This window comes from Neovison vison, chromosome 12 (assembly GCF_020171115.1).
Source record: "Neovison vison isolate M4711 chromosome 12, ASM_NN_V1, whole genome shotgun sequence".
NCBI classification, from domain to species: domain Eukaryota; kingdom Metazoa; phylum Chordata; class Mammalia; order Carnivora; family Mustelidae; genus Neogale; species Neogale vison.
In genome coordinates this window covers 141,977,769-141,997,528 of record NC_058102.1, presented here as the reverse complement: position 1 = coordinate 141,997,528, position 19,760 = coordinate 141,977,769, and the positions used below count along the sequence as shown (strand labels likewise).

At 46.7% G+C, this 19,760-nt stretch overlaps 1 protein-coding gene and 1 non-coding gene across 3 annotated transcripts in view; both read right to left on the bottom strand.

Annotated features, from left to right (window-relative positions):
• SFMBT2 (Scm like with four mbt domains 2) overlaps positions 1 to 19,760 on the bottom strand; it is a 201,165-nt gene that overhangs the window by 161,079 nt on the left and 20,326 nt on the right. The window lies entirely within an intron of this gene.
• On the bottom strand, positions 9,439 to 9,631 carry LOC122892704. The gene has a single exon (XR_006381446.1). It is a non-coding gene; the product is annotated as a U2 spliceosomal RNA (small nuclear RNA).

Genomic DNA, 19,760 nt, shown 5'->3' with positions numbered 1-19,760 from the left:
GGTGTTAAAGTCACTGGGAAGAAGGACGCCCAGACAGCTGCAAAGCATGATTCCTGGCGTTCGTGTGAGGGTGTCTCCAGAAGAGATGAGCATTTGACCAGCGAACTGACTAAAGAAGATCTCTTTACCAGTGTGGGCATCATCCCACCCACTTAGGTCCTGAGCAGAGCAAAATGCAGAGGAAGGGCGAATCCGCTCTCTGTGTAAGCTGGGACCATCCGTCTCCTCCAGCCCTCGGACATCGCTGCTCCTGCTTCTTGGACCTTTAGACGCAGACTCAGGACTTAGACTGTCAGCCCCCGGTTCCCAGGCTCCTGGACTGGCGCTGACTCACCCCACTGGCCCTCCTGGTCCCCAGCCTCCACACGGAGGTCACGGGACCGCTCAGCCTCCGTAACCCTGTGAGCCAATTCCTACAGTAAACCTGCTTTTATAGTTCTCTCTCTGTCTACATCCATCCGACTTGTTCTGCTCTCCGAAGAACCCCAGAGTTTACCCAGTGGCATGACAAGATAAAAGGAACATGCACAGCGCTAATTCACGTTAATCTAAGTAACCGGGCTACCGGTGGTGCTTATTCCTAACAGTGTGCTTTAACCGGGGAAGAAAGGTATGGACAAGGCGAGGAATCCTTCACTGAAGGATTCACTGTTCATATTAACTGTTCATATTCACTGTTCATATTAAACTAACATATATTTATTTATCCTCATAAAAGAAAAAGAGGCTTGATAAATTTTAACAACTTTCAGTCCCCTCTACTTGTAAAATGCTTTAATGAGAAGCCAGCTGAAAACAAGTCTAGTGGGCCATTTGCTTTAACTCCCCTCGGTGGGGGGGGGAAGCATTTCATTAAAACGTGGGTATTTCTATGAAGGTGCATCAAACGAATGCAGAAACACACAAACGGAGAACCGAGGAATCTGGTGTCACCGCTCACGACTGCACATCCTGCTTCTGTCCCTGAGATGCCTCAGTAACGCCATGAGCCTAAGAGAAATAACTTCCTCTGGCCACAATTTAGCTTTGTGCTACCCACTTGCAATAGTGAAAAACAGAAAAAAGGCACCAACAAAAAAAATATGCAGAGAACAATTCAAATATCTTTCAAGACTAAACATTGCATCCCATAAAGCTTGTAGGGCTTACTGTAATGCCTGCCAAACAGTGGTGCCTAGCGACTCAGTGCCCCGGGCGCATGTGGACACTGACTCAGTGCCTGTGGGCACCTGCGGTACTGACGCAGCCCCTGTGGGTATTACCCCTGTGGGGAAGAGAACTCTGGAGGGTTTCCAACGTGCAGCTGTCCGGAGTTCTCAAGGGTCAAAGTGTCTTCAGAGGCTTGTTGTAGAACACTCTGAACATCTCTGCTAAGGAAGACACTGGCAAACTGGATGCTTATGATATCGCATTCAGCCCAGGCCGCTTCTAGAAACTTCTCTGCAGCACCAACTGTCCCCTTCGGTGCAACAGGAAAGAAAGATACTTCCTCTCCCTCCCCGGACCTTCCTTCCTGCTTCCCCTCCCATGTTAGTTCTTCTTTCCTTTTTGTTTTAACCTCATCTGTCTTTAAGACTGACAACATAGAGCGCAGGTGTTAAGGAGACACATAAAGGAGAGAATCGCGGAAGCAGCTGTGGAACGGTAAGCAGGGACAGCACGGCCCTGAAGGACTCTGTGCACGTCGCAGCTGACCTGGGAAATGCCTCGTGTCTGGGAAGACCGCACTGCTGAGCGGTCTCAGCAAGGGGCAGGAGGAACTCTCCGTGCATCCTATGACCATGCTGCCCTCAGAGCCCAGGGACACACAGTTTACTTCCAGTACCAACACCTTCAGTTGCTGACAACGGGATCAAATCATCAAATACTGACGCAGAAGGAGAAGAAAGTCAAGTGCACCCCACGGCTGCCCAGTGGCTCACTGTCCCGGCCACCTGCCCGGAGAACAGGATGGAGACTCCTTCTGAAATCTCCGGGGCCCGCCCCCACCTTTTACAAAGTCAGATCCAGAGCACAGCAGAAGCTGGGCCCTGGGACCCGCCACGGGGCTCACGCTTTGCGCTGCTGCACATTTCACAGTAGCTGGGCGTTTTCATTAGCTCCAACTCAGACCTAAAAACAAAACTTCTGTTTGGAATTACTTCCCTCTCTTGACTGTACCAAAGTGGAATCAGAAGCTAACAGAGAAGTGCCATGAAAATCCCAGGCCCAGGACCTGCACCGCGTGTTCCCAATCGTGTGCGGACCACAGCGAGAACCGAGACCTAGACCAACAGCGACCTGAGGTGAGAGCATTGTTGTGTCGCGGGGAGGATAAGAGGGTTTTCCACGGCTCTTCAAAAATACAGCAATACCGCTCAGCTTCCCCTAACAAGTACTGTCCTGAGGCCAGTGCTTCCGGGCTGACCTGCGGAATTCAGTCTCATTTGCTGACCGCCCCACTCAGCCCTGGACTACATCCCCCTCTCTGAAGCGCCAGGAATGGGGGAAGCACAATCTAGAACCTGGCTTCAAGGAATTTACCAGCAGAGATCAGCACAGGGGGCGCCAGACAGTTAAGCGTCTGCCTTCAGATCAGGTCATGGTCCCAGGGTCCTGGGATCGAGTCCTACATTGGGCTCCCTGCTCAGAGGGGAACCTGCTTCTTCCTCTGCCTGCCATACCCCCTGCTTGTGCTCAAGAAAGAAAGAAAACAAAGAAAGAAAGGCAGAGAGATAAAAACTCAGAATAGTGTAGAAGGGTCACCATAAGCTATGCCGGGTGTGGGGTCGGGGCAGGAGGAAGAGGGAGTGAGGGTTTAAAGGGGACGGGGTTCCAGCTTGGGAAGATGAGAAAGTTCTAGATGGTGATGATGGTTGCACAGCAGTGTGGACGAACTTGATGCCACAATGATACACTCAGGAAGGATCCAAATGGTCAGTTTTATATGATGTATATTTTACAATAAAAAAAAATCAGAAAAATAAAAACACGACCCAATGTCCTGCAATCCAACCATATTACACTGCCTTAGGAAGCATGAAATAAAAACATAGCTTGGAGTGCCTGGGTGGCTCGGTCGAGGAACCATCTGACTCTTGGTTTCAGCTCAGGTCGTGACCTCAGGGTCCTCAGACGGAGACCTGCATCAGGGTCCTCAGACGGAGACCTGCATCAGGCTCCATGCTGGGCATGAGGTCTGCTTGAGATTCTCTCCCTCTCCCTTAACCCCTCCTGTGCATGCTCTCCCCCACCCGTCTCATATATATTAATAAATTAAAAAAAAAACAAACCCACAGCTCAGTGGTAAAACCTGAAAGCAGCTTTGCCCGCTGACCCCACCCACCACATGCTTCTGGATAAAGCCTGCCCCGCTGGTTGCTACAAAGATCTTGCACAAGCAAACTTCATATAAACATCGCTTTTTTCAAAAAAGGAACAGCCTTGAAAGCATGTTCAGGAATACAGAGATATATATAAACTGTACAGAACATTCCACATTTGCTTCGAAAGGGAATCCATCCGCTCTGGTGTGTAGGATGTGTGGTACCCTACAAATGAGCTCAATTTGGGTCCAAATCAGAAATAACGCTTTTAGCATAATAGGAAAAAGATACTACATTCTTAGTACTAGACACTAACAAGGGATTAAACCTGAAAGCAACGGGTAGTGATTCTGTGCTACAACCTTCTAATGGGATTGTTTTAGTGACTACATCTGTACTCAAAGCATTTGTGGCCACCGTGCCTTATGGCGTAATGCATAACTAGCCCTTTTCTGAGAGTCCCTCGATCACTACAAAGAAAACACCTCAAAGGGAAAACAAACACTTCCTTAATGAGTATTGCACCTGCTGGTGTGAAATATCAGGCAAACACATACGAAAATTAAAGTACTTAATTCGACCCATCTTAATTCACTCAGTTCCAACAGTTCTAAAACTCCTAAATCATTTGCAAATGAAATATTGCCTTGAAATAATAAAAGTGTAAAATATGCTCATGAAGTCATTAAATTAGCCTATTTTCCCACATAATTATGTTTTACTTTTCTCCTCACTAATTTCTTTACACTAGAATTAGCGAGAATTCTATTTGAATACAATAGCAGTTCCTGGCTCACGACAAGTTTTACAAATAGGAGAAGCGCAGAGCTGAACGCAAGCAGGACCCGCCTGGCCAGGGAAAGCCTCATCAGGACTCAAGGGCCGGAAGGGCAGAGCCGCAGACACACGCTCCAAATCCACTTTGGCAGAAGGTTGTGGTTTATCTTGTGTTGTATCAGCAAATTAAAATGGTGTCGACATTAGGCAGGAAAGTAAGAGGTAGCTGGAAATCAGATGGAAAGAACTACCAGGAGAGTGATGAACACATGCAAGGAGGTAGTCGAGAGAAAAACGAGCCACCGAATGAGAAATGCAATCATTCACGACAAGTCCCCAGGAAGAGACACCTGAAGGAGGTAACAGGAGGTTTCTGAGACCTGAAATGGCACCGTCACAGCAGGGGACAGAAGATGAAGCCTCGGGGTGGACGGGGTGGGGAGGACACGAGACAGAGAATATCAGATGAGGAAAACTCCAGGAACGCAGACAGACAGACAGCGCCCCCTGTGGTGTCAACTGTTCGCAATGCCGACATCGGGAGGACTTTCTCTGACCTGCTCAATTAATCCAGGGAAAAAGAGAAGAGTCCCGGTTCTTTTCTGCTGACAATATGCACCCTGACAACACGTAGAATGAAGTAATATGTGCACTGATTTAGACCGGCAGCTTTTCTCTCTGTTTCATTATCATGTAGTTTATGGGAAAGCTTGCAAATATTCCAAATGACTCAAGCGACCCATGGTGTCGGCACCCGTGATGAGGCCCGAGGACAGAAAACATAGACTGTCTGCTTTCAGAAGAAAAGTTATCTTTGCCAGGTCATCTGTTGTGAGGTCTGGGTTCCCGGGCCCTCAGAGCCCCAGCACCCGCTCCAGCATGACGGGGTCCCCGTATCTATCCTGAGGACAAGGGGTGGTGACTTTCACACCGAGAATCCCAATTACGCAGCTTCTCAGTTCATTTCAAGTTCTACCTTGCAATCCTTTCCAGAATACAAACCCTCACCAGCCTGGACCCCCACGCCGCACCATCTCACAGGTCTAAGACCACAGCAAACTCTGCTGAGCTGTCCCTTGTGTCTAGAGTTTTCCGCTGATGTTTTGGACACTTTGGTGTTTCTGTATCCATGCTAGCCCGAGTCCTCCACATGAACAGTCCTAAACCAAGCCAACTCCTTCCATTGCCTCCCACGGTCCAATGGCAACAATGGCTATAAAGAAAGGCCAGCAATAAACATTGGAAAAAATAAAATAAAATTTTGAAAACCTGGCTTGTCCTGCTGAGGGCTAACCAGCGAGGAAATCTACAAAGTGGGAAAGTGAGCTCAGCAGCAGACGGAGAGGGCACTTACCCCTAGAGAATCACTTTGGAATGCTGCAAACCAGGACCAAAGTGCGCACGAACTGCCCCGGAATTACATGTTCTTAAGATGTGGACATCTCCTCCCTCCCCCCTGCTAAGCTTGCCCTCCCCCTCTCTGAAATAAAAATAAGTAACATTTTTAATAGTTAAGGCTCCGACTCTTGATTTCAGCTCAGGTCATGATGTCAGAGTCATGAAACGAAGCCCTGCATCGGGCTCTGAGCTCAGTGGGGAGTCTGCTTGAGCTTCTCTCTCCCTCTCCCCCTCCCTGAATCTCCACCCCCCACCCCTGCTGTTACTTTCTCTAACAAAAAAAAAAAAAAAAAAAAGTTGGTTGATTAAAAATAATATTTTTCACAAGGTAACTGGGATAGAGTACAAGGATTCTTTAACAACTGGCCTAGTAGACAAATGAAATTCATTCAAGGAACCAGGAGGACTCAGCACAGCCCAAAGGCCAGTTTCAAAACCTCTAGATAAACTAGACTCAACTTTCCTGCAAAGAGAACTTCTGGATACATGGCAACTCCATGCTTCCCACTCCTAAAACTGTTTCTAAAGGAAAACAATTAAAAATAACTACGTCAGGGGGCACCTGGCTGGCTCAGGCAGTAGAGCATATGACTCTTGATGCTGGGGTCATGAGTTTGAGCCCCATGTTGGGTATAGAACCTACTTGAAAAAATAAAATAAAATAATAGTAACCACCATATTAACACATAATCAATTCACTCAAGATGTTGGATGTTGATCCCAAGACAATGCCTGACCTTCTTCAGGGCTTATTGCTACCTCTGCTCACCCCAGCAAGAGAACCAAAAGACTCCTACCACATAGGACAGGATTAGTGCTAACTCGCCAGGACATCTGAAAATGCGTCACACGGGAACTCTACAGCTGTTTGGTAACACAAAGCCACTTTTATCACAGAAGTTTAACTCAAAACAACCACAATTAAATCTGACATTCATCCTGGGTCTCCCAATGGAAGAAAAATGGAAGTTCACAGCTCTTAACTCATCATAAAATATAATAAAAATAGCATTCCTTTTGTTTTGGGTTTTGGGGGCAGCAGGGAGGTGATGATCTGTTTTTAATTTTTATTAATCCAAAAATTTTGAGGAACTAGACTTCATTTCACTTCCAATAGAAGAATATATTTTTTAAAGATTTTATTTATTTATTTGCCAGACAGAGATCACAAGCAGGCAGAGAGGCAGGCAGAGAGAGAGGAAGGGAAGCAGGCTCCCCACGGAGCAGAGAGCCTGAAATGGGGCTCGATCCCAGAACCCTGGGATCATGACCTGAGCCGAAGGCAGAGGCTTTAACCCACTGAGCCACCCAGGCACCCCTAGAAGAATACTTTTAAACAAATATGTGGTTCTACTTTGTAAAAACCATTTTGTAAATAAAAAGTCTTGCAATCCCCATAGCTTCTCAATTACTCTGTACAAGCCTGTGCAGAATTATCCATTAGAGACACTTACTGAAATACTTACAAATGACATGACATGAAGGCTAGTTATTGCTTCAGAAACAATACAGGCTGGCGAAATGGGTGGGAGTATTGATTTTATAAGGTTGGCTTTGAATTGACCATGATCGATGTCAGGCAATGGGCAGATTGGGGGTAGGAACGGTCACCACGTAGATCATCTACTTTGGGGTATAAGGAAATTTCCCACAATAAAAGAGTTTTAAAAGCAGAACAGGAAGAGTATTTTGACATTCATTAGGAAAAATAAAAGTTGCAAACCACAGCAAGTAATGACTAGAGCTCCAGATCTTAGCAGAATGTGCCAACATAGTGTTGAGAAGTTGACGACTTTGGGCATTAATTATTTTTGTCTTCTTAAACCTACCTGGTCTGCAGCTCACTGTCTCATTAAAATGGATCAGTGTGGAGGTACCAAGCCTTCCCAGTAGGAGAACCTCAAAAACTAATAGCCAACTGGTACTAATCTAAAGGGGAATCCCATACAAATCAATTTATGACCAAAAACTATGAAAATCATGTGTTCAGATCACATTTCTTAGCCTATTACCAACACGATATGGTGCACCCTTAAATGTGCATCCTGATCAAATCCACTTGCGTACACAGTGGAATGGGGAACTCAGACTACCCTTCTAGACTATTCTGAAGGGAGTGAGAGACTACAAGATCAAGATATCAACAGTAAGTCTTCCAATCAAAAAAATATGTAAGTGTATATACCTAACTTCAATTTTAAGAAAAAGTAATCATCACTGTCCTATGTCATTTGTTTTATCCAAAACTACCAGGAAACCATTACTTAAAAGACCCAAGATATAAACTACTCTAACACAAATTAAAAGTAAAAGCAGTATTACCCATAATACAATGTCTTCGGGAGAATTACAATAGTGTTCGTTGGGGAAAAGGAAGAGAGAGACGTGTCGGGGGTTAAAAAAAAGAACACAATGCCAGAACCTTTCTATATAAGAAAACCAACACTGATTCAGGCAGAAGAAGCTTATAATTCTGATTTAGGAACACACTAGTAAGTCCATGGGAAGTTTCAGGCAAAGGGGCAGAAAATGGGACTCCACGTCCACAACTCCTCTAAGCTCTTGGCAGGGTTGTCATAGTCTCCTGAAAATTCAGTAAGATGAAAGGAGAAAATTCACTCTTAATAGTATTCTCATCCACTGACCCAAATACCACCCATCAACTGACTATTATTCATCCGTTTCCCATAAGAAGCCATGGCAGGTTTTCATGTGACTACATTAGTCAAGGGCTCTTGGTGGGACCCCTGTGCTGTGCGCACCTACATGGATCTGTCCCTGTCCAAGGCTCAAGTCTTAGGTACTTTTGTTTTCATGGATCAGGAACATGAGACCAACATGTGGGTGTGACATCTTGAAAGAAAAGAGGGCACAAAGAAAGTTCTTTGGCTGTTTCATCTTAATCATCTTAAGATGAATTATGAATCATCTTAATTCATACTTAAATTTTTTATGAGCTCTGGCACACGGATGATAGAAGGGTGGAAGGGATCTCAGGCAGCAAAATAAGCAGCAAAAGACGACCCACAGGGAAAGAGATGGAAGACAGGGGAGGGGTGGAAAGGGAGGCAGAGCCAGGAGGTCCCCGGAAACAAAATCGTCCCACCAAGAGGTGGAAAGTAGAAAATCGCGCTTCCCCATCCATGAAGACTGGGCCAACTTATAAAGGATGATTTCCAGATTCTGGAGCTTGCAGGTTCCCTAGACCTTTCTAAAAGTCGGAGTCCCTTCAAGACCACTCCACATAGACCGAAATAAGAAAATCAAAGCTTAACGTGAAGTATCTTCAAAAATCTTTTGGACACCCTTTATTCTGAGGCCAAGTCTATAACCGCCAAGTGATGGATATCAACGAGGATGCTGCCATCAATCCCGAAGAGACGGAGGTCCAAGCTTGCCCTCTCCGCTCGCCCATCAGACACACCAGCCAAACATGGTGCTCAGTCTTTGCGTAAATGGCCCTCAGCCCCACCCCCCCAGTTTCTCACAAGGAATCCCACGAAACGACTGGAATGTAATCTGATCAGGTTGGAAGCTTCAACCACAGTTTACAATCCTACCTTTGAGCCCCGAGAAACGGTCTGCTTAAAACCACTGACGCTACTGAAATCCGAACGAGTCACCTCCCCCCAGCTAAGCACTACACCCTCACCGTCTTCCAGGGCAAGAATAAAGGCATCGAACAGCTAAACTCTGTCGTCTTCATGTCTCAAACTCCCCATTTGACACCAAGGTCCCAAATGGCCAGAGCTGCTGGCCGAACTTTGAGCCTCATATTTGACTGTACAACATCACAGAATATACATCCTGTGACCTTCGCTTTTTTCTCTTTGTGCAAAGTAACTCAATCAAACTGTTCCTTGTTCTTTTGTCTTTCAAGACACGTGCAGGATCTTCTTGTCCATGGTATGTTCTAAAATGATACAATGCTATGTCTGGGGGCCGGGGTTGGGGGGAGAGGGAGCTCCTTTTATCCACACGTGGTCATCTTAAATAGTTAAAAACACTGAATTTATGAGTGAAGGTATTTTGCAGGCTATAATAAGACACCGCAAATTTTTAAAACAAGCCTTTTAGAACTGCTGGTCTCTTGAATAAACTGATAAGAACAGATACTACACTCGATCTGCGCCAAAAAGCCAAGAAGCGATGTCTCTTAAAGATACTGTGCACATATTAACCGATAAACTCAAGCTTATGAAAACAGGATTTGAAAATGAAAAATGGAATCTAGGCCCAACAGGACACATTTAAGCACACAGAAATGCAGAAGTAGTAAGTGATTTTTTTCTGCCCCAGATTGGGGTATACCTTAAAAGCACAGTGAAGAGTATTGCTGGTGTACCCCAACTGTGAGAAAGGCAATCATATCGTGGGCCATCAGTCTCTTTAGAAGTTAACAATACAGGGGAGAAGCACGTATATTAAATCAAGAGCAAATGCTACAAGGTAGAAATTTAAGATACTTTATCACCTACAGAAAATGCATTTTCACTCCCAAACGGGAAAAAAAAAAAAAAAAAAAAAGAAAGAAAGAAAAAAACAGTTTGGTTTGGTTTTATGTTTCCAGCACTTTTACATTTTCCTTGAGACATTTGGAAAGATGAAATAGTTACCCTAAAAAAAGTGTTTGTTAGCTAAATGAATTGTAGCAGACACTGTGGTCTGTCCCTGAGGGCCATTTTTCTCCTTACTTCTCTTAGCAAAAGCAGCTTCCACACCTGGGGAGTTTCAGCTACAAAGCTGGGCTCCACAGCTGCGGACCACATCTGCCACCCTCCTTTGCAATGGGGGATGGTGATGTGCTGAATTCTGGTCCACGGAAGGTGAGCAGCAGGCCTGGGACTCTCTCCTTCTGTCTTTCTTGTTGGAAACACGAAGGCGACTCGAGTTTCCATCACCCAGTGGTGCTGAGGTCCCCCATCCTGAACCACTCACTCCTGGCCTATTGCCGGAAGGAGGGACAAGCTTCTAAATGACCGTAAGCCACAGTATATGGGGGGTCTTTTTGTAACAGACATTTAAGTTGTATCCTGATACGTAAACCATGCGATCAAGGACCTCAGATGTGCTATAAAGCCAAAATCCCCAGAGACTAAAAATGGGAAAGAAAAAAAATAAAGGGGCCCATGAAAATGAGAAGAAAAAATCAATAATAACCCAATCCCTGTGCTTCTAAACACCATTTAAATCTTCATAATACAGTTGACCCTTGAACAACGTAGGGTGTCAAGGCAGGTAATGGGGGGTGACGGGAGCTGACCCTCTGTGCAGTCAAAATCCAAATACAACTTCTGACTCCCCCAAACTTAACTACTAACAGCCTACTGTTACTGACAACATAAACTACTGATTAACAAATCCTTCGTATATGTACGTACGTTAAATGTAATCTATAATGTATTCTTAAAGTCATTTAGAGGGGCGCCTGTGTGGCTCAGTGGGTTAAAGCCTCTGCCTTCGGCTCAGGTCATGATCTCAGGGTCCCGGGATGGAGCCTTGCATCGGGCTCTCTGCCCAGCGGGGAGCTGCTTCCCTTCCTCTCTCTCTGCCTGCCTCTCTGCCTACTTGTGATCTCTCTCTCTCTCTCTGTCAAATGAATAAATAAAATCTTTTTTAAAAAAAAAGTCATTTAGAAAAGTGTAAGAAAATGTATTTACGGTACTGAACTGTATGTATCGAAAAAAAACCAAGAATATGTATGTATAAGGGGACCTGTGCAGTACAAACCCATCGAGATCAAGGGCCAACTGTACTTTTAGGAAGCCAAATTCATACGCAGGCAAAGTCAACCTATATTCCTCTAAATGTGAAAGAAAACATGCTTTTGATAGCAGAAAGACGAGTTACACTGAGATGTTGAGTAGGCAAGCGTTTCAAAAAAAATTAAATTTAATCTAATATACTGCACTTAAATATTTGTTAAGGAGCTGCTGCCAACTACGCTAATAGAACATTTCATTGACACTTATTTGGCAGTTGGTTATTTATGTGAACGTCCTTCTGGCAGAAATGCTTTGCAGAAATCCAACCTGGCAGGCCCCAGAAATACATACACTTTACTGAAAGGACCATTAACGGGACTTATAAATCTAAAACTCCATGTACATTAGGGATCTAACATTAATTTTGATGGACTAACAAATTACACATTAGATGTACAGATGAAGAATGAGAAAAACGGTGCTTTATTCAGTTCAAAAAACAAATCTGGGATTCAGTATCACTCCCAATAACATTAAACAAGGTATATAAATCATCCCTTAATCTCTGAAGGGCCATAAAACATTTAAACCAGAAAACAGGCTTTAAATTTTATTTTCTTTGGAGATTTTCGAAGAGTTTTGTTTTGATTCTGTTGGAGGGTGGTGGAAAGTTGGTGTGGGTTGGCAAATTATTTTGCTTTATGACAGTCACAGAAGATACTCATCATAGAATTTTCTAAGAAATAAGCTGGTCAGATACTAATGACTTCACATAACTGTCTAATGTGAAAAAAATTATTAAAGATGATTTTAATGGCAGTAACTCCTTTCTATGGTCCACGATGGGCTTTTGGGGGCTATTAGTCACCATTGTGTAACAACGTCAAATGGGCTTTTTAAAAAAAATCTGCATCGTTTAATCAACAATGCTTACACAGCTCTGTCAGCTGGTTGGAGACAACCAGAAAAACAATAATTACAAAACCCCTTAAAATCATACTTCTCTTCAGTTCTGCAGCACTTCCCTCTGCTTAAATCTCTTCAGAAACAGAAAATTCCCAGTAGCGGAACGTCTGTGAATTCTTGCTCCGTACCCACAGAACGTTTTAAAAGAGGAAGAGTTGGGCCACGTGTTTGGGGCGCTCCTTCCATCCCCAGAGCTGTTGTACGTGACGCGATCCGTGCTCACCTTTGACAACTTCTTTTTTAAGAAATGCTTGACACAAATTCTTTTCACAGGAAAGACCACCTCTACAACCCACAGACCACGTCTGGCCTGCTCTGAATGCAAGCTCTCGGGTACGTCGTGTTCTCAAACGCGGGGACGGACGCTCTACCTGGGCCTTTCACCAGCGTCCAGACCTCGGGGTCTGCCAGTGGGGTGACATGACAATCGACACGCTGAAGACCCACAGAGGAGACGGTGACAAGAGGGAGCAAAGCAAGCCCCGGACAGCCACGCGAAGACATGGAGGAACCTTAAGTGCAGATCACTGGACAAGGAACCAGGTGGGAAAGGACACCTACCGTACGGCTCCAGCTATCGGACGTTCTGGAAAAGGGAAGACCGTGGAGATAGTCGGCAGAGCAGCGGTGAGCGGGGCTTGGAGAGGGGGCTGGGGAGGATGAGTACGTGCAGCGGAGAGGGTTTTCTGAGCAGTAAAACTGCGTCATGGGATGCTCTATATTACAGTATCCTTGCCACGAGGGAGCTGTCCGACAGAAGGTACCGCCCCCTCCCCCCGACAATGAACCTCCGCGCCGGCTGTGGACTTTCCATGGCGACGCAGGTTCATCCATGTTACAACGAGTGCGGAGAGGCTGGGGGAGGCTGTCCGTGTGCTGGCACAGGGAGTGGGTCGAACCCTGTACTTCCCCACAATTTTGCTGTAAACCTAAAAACTGTTCTTAAAAAATAAAGTCTGGTTTTTTTAAAGCACCAGACACTCAAGATCCTCAGGCCAGGGGCTCCTGAGCCCCTGCCCACCTCTCCGATCCCCAGCTTTCCCCCGGCTCTGACATCTCAAGACTCTAGAAGGTAGGACCCTCCCTCCCCACCGTAAACCCCTCCTTGAAACTGGAACAGCAGAGACTCTTCCCCAACCTCAGAGAGGTCAAGGTGAAAATAACCAACACAAAATGCCACTCCTTCCGTAAACGCAGCAGCTGCCCAGCTTCTGGACGTCTGATGAAGTCCTCGGCACTGTCCCCAGGGTCTAATCCCCACCTCCCTGCTCTGGTGTGGCTCCAGGACCGCCACCCAGGACGCACAGCAGGCAGAACCAATGACAGGCTAAGGCGCCAGGACACCATCTGGGTGCTCGCCGGCTTTAGGTCTGCCCTTTGTATACACCTCTGCTTTCCCCAGACCCTTAGACGGCATCACCAGACGGCCACCCTGCTCATCACCGATCTAAGACACGGTGTTTCAAAGACCAGCCGCTGTCAAAGCAGAAGTCACCCAGCTTCTAGGATACCTCTCTGGGGAAGCACTTCTCAAAGAGGAAGAAGGCTCAGAAGCCCTCTCATGGGTACATCCCAAAAGGAAATGTACCACTCAGCCCAGGACCCGCGAGCCCAGGCCTGACTGCTAGGACACACGCATGGCCCCATCCAAGCTCCCTTCACTCAAGTCACCCATTCGGGGCCCCAGAAGCATCACTTATGGCTCCCTCCTCCTGCCTCAGTGGGTCTACCCTGTCGGTAGGTCAGGCCAGCCCTGACCTGGACCTGCTGTATTTCCCAGTCTGGCGTCCAATCTTGCTGTAGGTTCTAGATCTGTCTTCCACGGGGCCCATGCTACTGCCCAGAGTCTTGCTTTGCTCTGGCTAGTCCCAGGCCCCAGGCCTGGACCCGTGACCGGGAATTCCCACGTGGTGTCTCCGCCCACCGCGTCTCGAGAGAGAGCGGAACGGTCACAAGCCCACCCCACCTCAGAACTCACCCAGTCGCATGGCAGGTCAGCCTGATTCTCGATCGTGACAGCTGCCCCCGGCAGGTGTCCCCAGCCCACGCTCCGTCTGAGCACCGGCCCGGGCCCCTCGCTCCTTCCCCAGGCGACTCTGTCAGCCACCAACAAAACAGCTCACCTCCCGACGTCTCAAAACACAAAACTCATTAAAAGGGATGGTGTGGGCACCAGGTCGATGCCCCGAGGCTGTGCTATCTTAGGGCTGCCCCGTGTTTGGGGGAGACAGACTAATGGCTGTTTTGCACGGGGGGCTCGGCGCTCATAGAAGAGGCCTAATCTCCTTACAATAATGACACATTGGACTCAGAAAGCACCTGTCCATCAGAGAGAAGCACCTCTTTGCTCCTTATTTCCCCCACACTGCATCCCTCTGTTGCCACCTGCTTACTAGATACAAAATAAATGTAAGACCTGCCTGAGCACTGAGAGTCCTATAAATCAGTTACTCGGCTTTCCCGAATGAGAGCTGACACTTTGCTGTATATCGACCCACCATCTCCGGAACCTCTGGACGGGCCACTTGCTCCACGGTAAGTGGCATTAGCTAGCCCTTGCTAGCTCGTGGGCGAGATGCCCACTCTCCCCAGATCTTCTCCCTCCTTCCTTGCGATCGGGCTGTCGGGCACCACTTAGCTGCAACACAAGTGTGTATGGCCACGGCCCTCCTCCCTGCTTCGAGCCACTGCTTCCAGGACGCGCCAGGCTTCCACACGACACGCGCAGTAAGGTTTAAAAGGCTGTTTAGTAAATAATATGCACCCACCGCTTCCGATCAGTTTGTGTTGGTGGCTGCCCTTATTTTGTTTCAATTAGGGCAGAACCTTTGCTCTGAACAAACGTGAGCTTTACCTGCGTGTGAGGCTTTTAAAAAAATAAAAGGGATGGGGCGCCTGGGTGGCTCAGTCATTAAGCCTCTGCCTTCGGCTCAGGTCATGATCCTGGGGTCCTGAGATGGAGTCCCGCGTCCGTATCCCAGCTCAGTGGGGAACCTGCTTCTCCTTCTCTCACTCCCCCTGCTTATATTCCCTCTCTCGCTGTGTGTCTCTCTCTCAGATAAATAAATAAAACATTCAAAAAAATGTTTTAAAGGGTATTAGGAAGGTGTGGAACAGGAAAACCATGGAGAGAGCAAACAGATCAGTCCTGGGCTGGGGTGGTGAGGGGAGGGAAGGGAAGGAGGGATGGACAGAGGAAGCACAGGGAATTTTTAGGGCAGTGAAACTACTCTGTGTGACACTGTAATATCACTGTACACCTGTCCAAACCCACGAGCTGTGCACCCCCGAATGTCAACTATGCACGTGGTCACGCTGGGGAGTCTGCGTAGGTTTGCCGACTGCAACAAAGGGACCCCTCGGTGGGGGGTTGATAGTGGGTGAGGCTGTGCATATGTGGGGGCAGAACGTACACGAGGAATCTCTGTACTTTCAATTCTACCATGAACCTACAACTACTCTAAAAAGTAGTCTTTAAAATCATCAAACCATAAATAAAACTTAAAAGTGAAAAAAAAATACCATCCTTAGCCAGAGGATGAAGGAAGAGAAGACATTATTTCTAGATTCCCTCCTGAGTTCATACAAATCCCATTTAATAGACAAAATGATCCTAGAAGGCAGGTATCATCACCCTGCATGGGAATAATGAATGGTACAAAGTTTAGAAATGAGGGAGCTTGTCCAAGGTTCGTATGTTTAATTAGGATCTAGAAGACACACTTCTTCTGATCATAAAATGTTCAGAAGGCCTCGCTTCTGCTATCAAATGGATGAGACTATATCCACAAATAATTACAATGCCAGGCAAAAATAACTTTCAACAGAGGCATGACCAAAATTCCCTGAAATGGTGGGAATAAAGCAATTCCTCATCAGCATCTGGGGCCCTGAGCCGCTGGGTGGGGGCTCCCAGCCCCGTGAGCCCTCTCTGCACCTACAAGATGCAAGAGCTTCCTCAGAGGACAACCCCTCTGTCCCGCCTAGGAAGGGGGACCGTCAGAGCCTCTTGCATTTAAGCCAAGGAAAAGAAGGAATAAAGTGAGGCTGAGCATCCTTCCCGCCTCACCGTCGGCTTCCAGAGAGCTTCTGTTACCTGCCCTTGACCTCAGGGCTGACAGCAGCAGTGCGCGAGAAAAAGTCAGGTGTTATCAGCCATTCTGCAGGGGCGGAGTGCGGTGCAAACAGGTTAAGTGACTTTATTCCAAGATTACAACCAGGGACCAGCAAGAGGCAGAGCTGAGTCACCAGCCAGACCGTGTGACTCCGGCCAATGCTAGCCCCACTCCGGGTGCCCAGAAAACCACGCTTCCCCGTACAGGAGCCAGCTCCAAACACACTCACTGATTGCATTTAAATACCAGAAGGTCACAGTGCAGAGAGACCTCTGCCTTCAGCCTCTGGCAGACCGCTGTCCATGTCAGGGGTCAGACTTCTGTTACCCATCAGGTCAACCTGCAGCTCTTGTAAATTTCCACAACAGGCCACCCATTAAAAGCCAAACCTTTACAAATGCTTAACGTAAGAAAGATAAATGTTGAAAATGTGGGGGGAAAAAAAGTGCTGTCTCAGAGTAAGTTCCCACTCAGACAAGAAGAAAGATCCTACCCAAGTTTCCAGAGATCAGAATTACCTTCCAAAGCATCTTAGCAAGACAAGAGTGAGACCTTGAAGAATCAACGGCCAGAGCAGAAAATACCAATGAAGAAATACGTACACTAGCAGCGGTCACGTAAAAACATCCATTTCCATGGGTGCATGGGAGGCTCAGTCGGTTGAACATCTGACTCTTGGTTTCAGCTCAGGTCGTGATTGCATGGGTCGTGAGCTCCACATTCAAGCAGGGCGTCTGCCTGAAGATTCTCTCCCTTTGCCCCTCCTCCCATTCACACTCGCTTGTGCACGCTCATTCGTGCTCTCTCTCAAATTATTATTTTTTTTTAATTCGTTTCCAGGGTGCCTGCGTGGCTCAGTGGGTTAAGCCACTGCCTTCGGCTCAGGTCATGATCTCAGGGTCCTGGGACTGAGTCCCCCATCGGGCTCTCTGCTCAGCAGGGAGCCTGCTTCTCCTCCTGCCCTGCCGCCTGCCTCTCTGCCTGCTTGGGATCTCTGTCAAATAAATAAATAAAATCTTTAAAAAAAAATTTGTTTCCAAAAGTAAGCCCATCATCTGAGTACATTCCATTGGCCAAAAGTTGACTATATTACAAATTAAATTCATGTAAAATGCTAAATACTAACCATATCATATATTCCCACCAAAAAAGCCACTGGGCGTTGGGGCACCTGGGTGCCTCAGGGGGTTAAAGCGTCTGCCTTCAGCTCAGGTCATGATCCTAGGGTCCTGGGATGGAGCCCCGCTTCGGGTTCCCTGCTCAGCGGGGGACTTGCTTCCTCCTCTCTCTCTCTCTCTCTCTGCCTGCCTGCTCGTGATCTGTCTCTGTCAAATAAATACATTTTAAAAAAAAAATCTTAAAAAAAAAAGCCACTGGGCGCATAGGAGAACCTCAATAAATAATCCTTGGTAGATTGACGTAAAACTTTCCATTCCTACAGCAATAGTAATGAAGAGCTGCCGGCAGCCACGAGAGGGCCCCCCGCCTTCAACCCAAGGTCCTCTCTCCACCAGCTCCTAGTGTTCCCATCAGTGAAGAACCCTGGAGCAAGACTTGCCAGGAGTCCGTGACTGGGATGTCAGTTCTGTGAAAGCCCAGCTATGAGACATCCTTTCAAAGCCGTGAAACACCTCTGAACACCTAAATTACGAGTCTGAGGTGGGCACGCACGGACGTTCAGAACACGCACACCTTCCAGATTATAAAGCCCACATATCCGCCCAGGAGAGCAGGAGGGACAACTCTGCTCTTCAAAGTGGCCTTTCATCTGACACGGGTGTTATGCTTTACTGCTCACATCCCCCCTCCAGACGAGATGGGGCGCGTTCAGGGTGGTATGGCCGTAGACTCACATCCCCCCTCCAGATGATTCTGAAAATCTACACTCGCCAGTCATGGATTTTCGACGGGGCATTCTAAAATCCTTCATTCATTCAAATGGTTGCAAAGGATGTCATTTCCCATGAGTGCACATATGACATTTGGAAAAAACTGCCGCATCGTTCACGTACCTGCATCCAGGAAAATGATCGGGCCCCTCCGCCGCGCACTCTGAAATGCACCGCAGTGAGCGCTACCTTAACCATCTGTGTGGCGCTCCCTTCCCCGCCCCCCCCCCCCCCGCAGGCCAGACCCATCCCGCACCCCTCCAACTCCCATCCCACAAACTAGCTTTTCATTCCCAACTGTTTTTCTGCTCGTCCTACCATACTTCCCTGCAACAAAAAGAAATGTAATATGGAATTTAAAACTTTTTAAAATTCCTCCAACCATAAGCTAAAAAAAAAAAAAAAAAGTCTTTAGGCTCCAAGTATTAAAATTCTTTTTTGGTCCTGATCAAAGCTTAAGTAATGTCACAAAGTTTGACAATTAAGCTTAAAAGCATAAAACCGTAATGTGGTATCTCGAGTGAAGGAGGCTTCGCTTAAAACACAGATATTTTGAGGGGCGCCTGGATGGCTCAGTGGGTTAAGCCGCTGCCTTCAGCTCAGGTCATGGTATCAGGGTCCTGGGATCGAGCCCCACATCAGGGTCTCTGCTCAGTGGGGAGCCTGCTTCCTCCTCTCTCTCTGCCTGCCTCTCTGCTTACTTGTGATCTCTCTCTGTCTGTCAAATAAATAAATAAAATATTTAAAAAAAAAAAACACGGATATTTTGAGTTTGGTGTCCCAAAATGAGGCAAAAGATGACGTTCTTCTCTAAAGCAGAAGGCAGGCTGGCGGGGGCAGCAGGAGAAGGACACCTGTTGGTGTCTTCTCAGGCAGATGGGTTTCCGGAGACAACCAGAACGTGTGGTTCCGGAAACGGAGTCCTGAGACGCAAGCCGGGCCGAGAGGTCCAGGTCATGGGGGCCGTGAGAGACCCGCTGTGGAAGCCTTGATTCAGGGCCACTCCCCTACTCCAGACTGGAAAGAACCCAGCAAGGGCACAAACGTGGGCCCACCTGCCACATCTGTGGGAACGTCCTCAAGTTATTCATCAAACACGCTGGGAGATAAAGGTTGTCCCTTCCTCGTCCTCTGGCAAATAGATCTTCATCAGGACAGAATCAGGAAGTACGTAAAAAGCTGTGGTTTACATACGAGTGCAAGTAGGCAAAATGCCGAAGATGAATAAATTTAATTATGATGGTGTGTCTGGCTGTTGATGGGCTAGCAATATTTGGATAAGTAATAAATTAGAGATTTCCATAGTTCATAAATCATTACATATTTACTCCATAAAAGTTACTTTCCTTGTCCTTTTCTCAGAAAAAAAGCATTAACTATCTAGTTAAAAAAAAAAAATCAAGATTTTTCACATAATTTGTATTCTATTCACAGCAATCCTCTAAGGGAATAAAAAATAAAATATAATTACATCCAGTCTATACAATTTTAATATTCTCAATCAAAACAAGGCAAATCAAAATACAGAAATCAAAATTGCGAGGTTTTTTTTTATTTTATTTATTTAGAGAGAGAGAGCGTGCAGAAGCAAGGGAGCAGGGACTG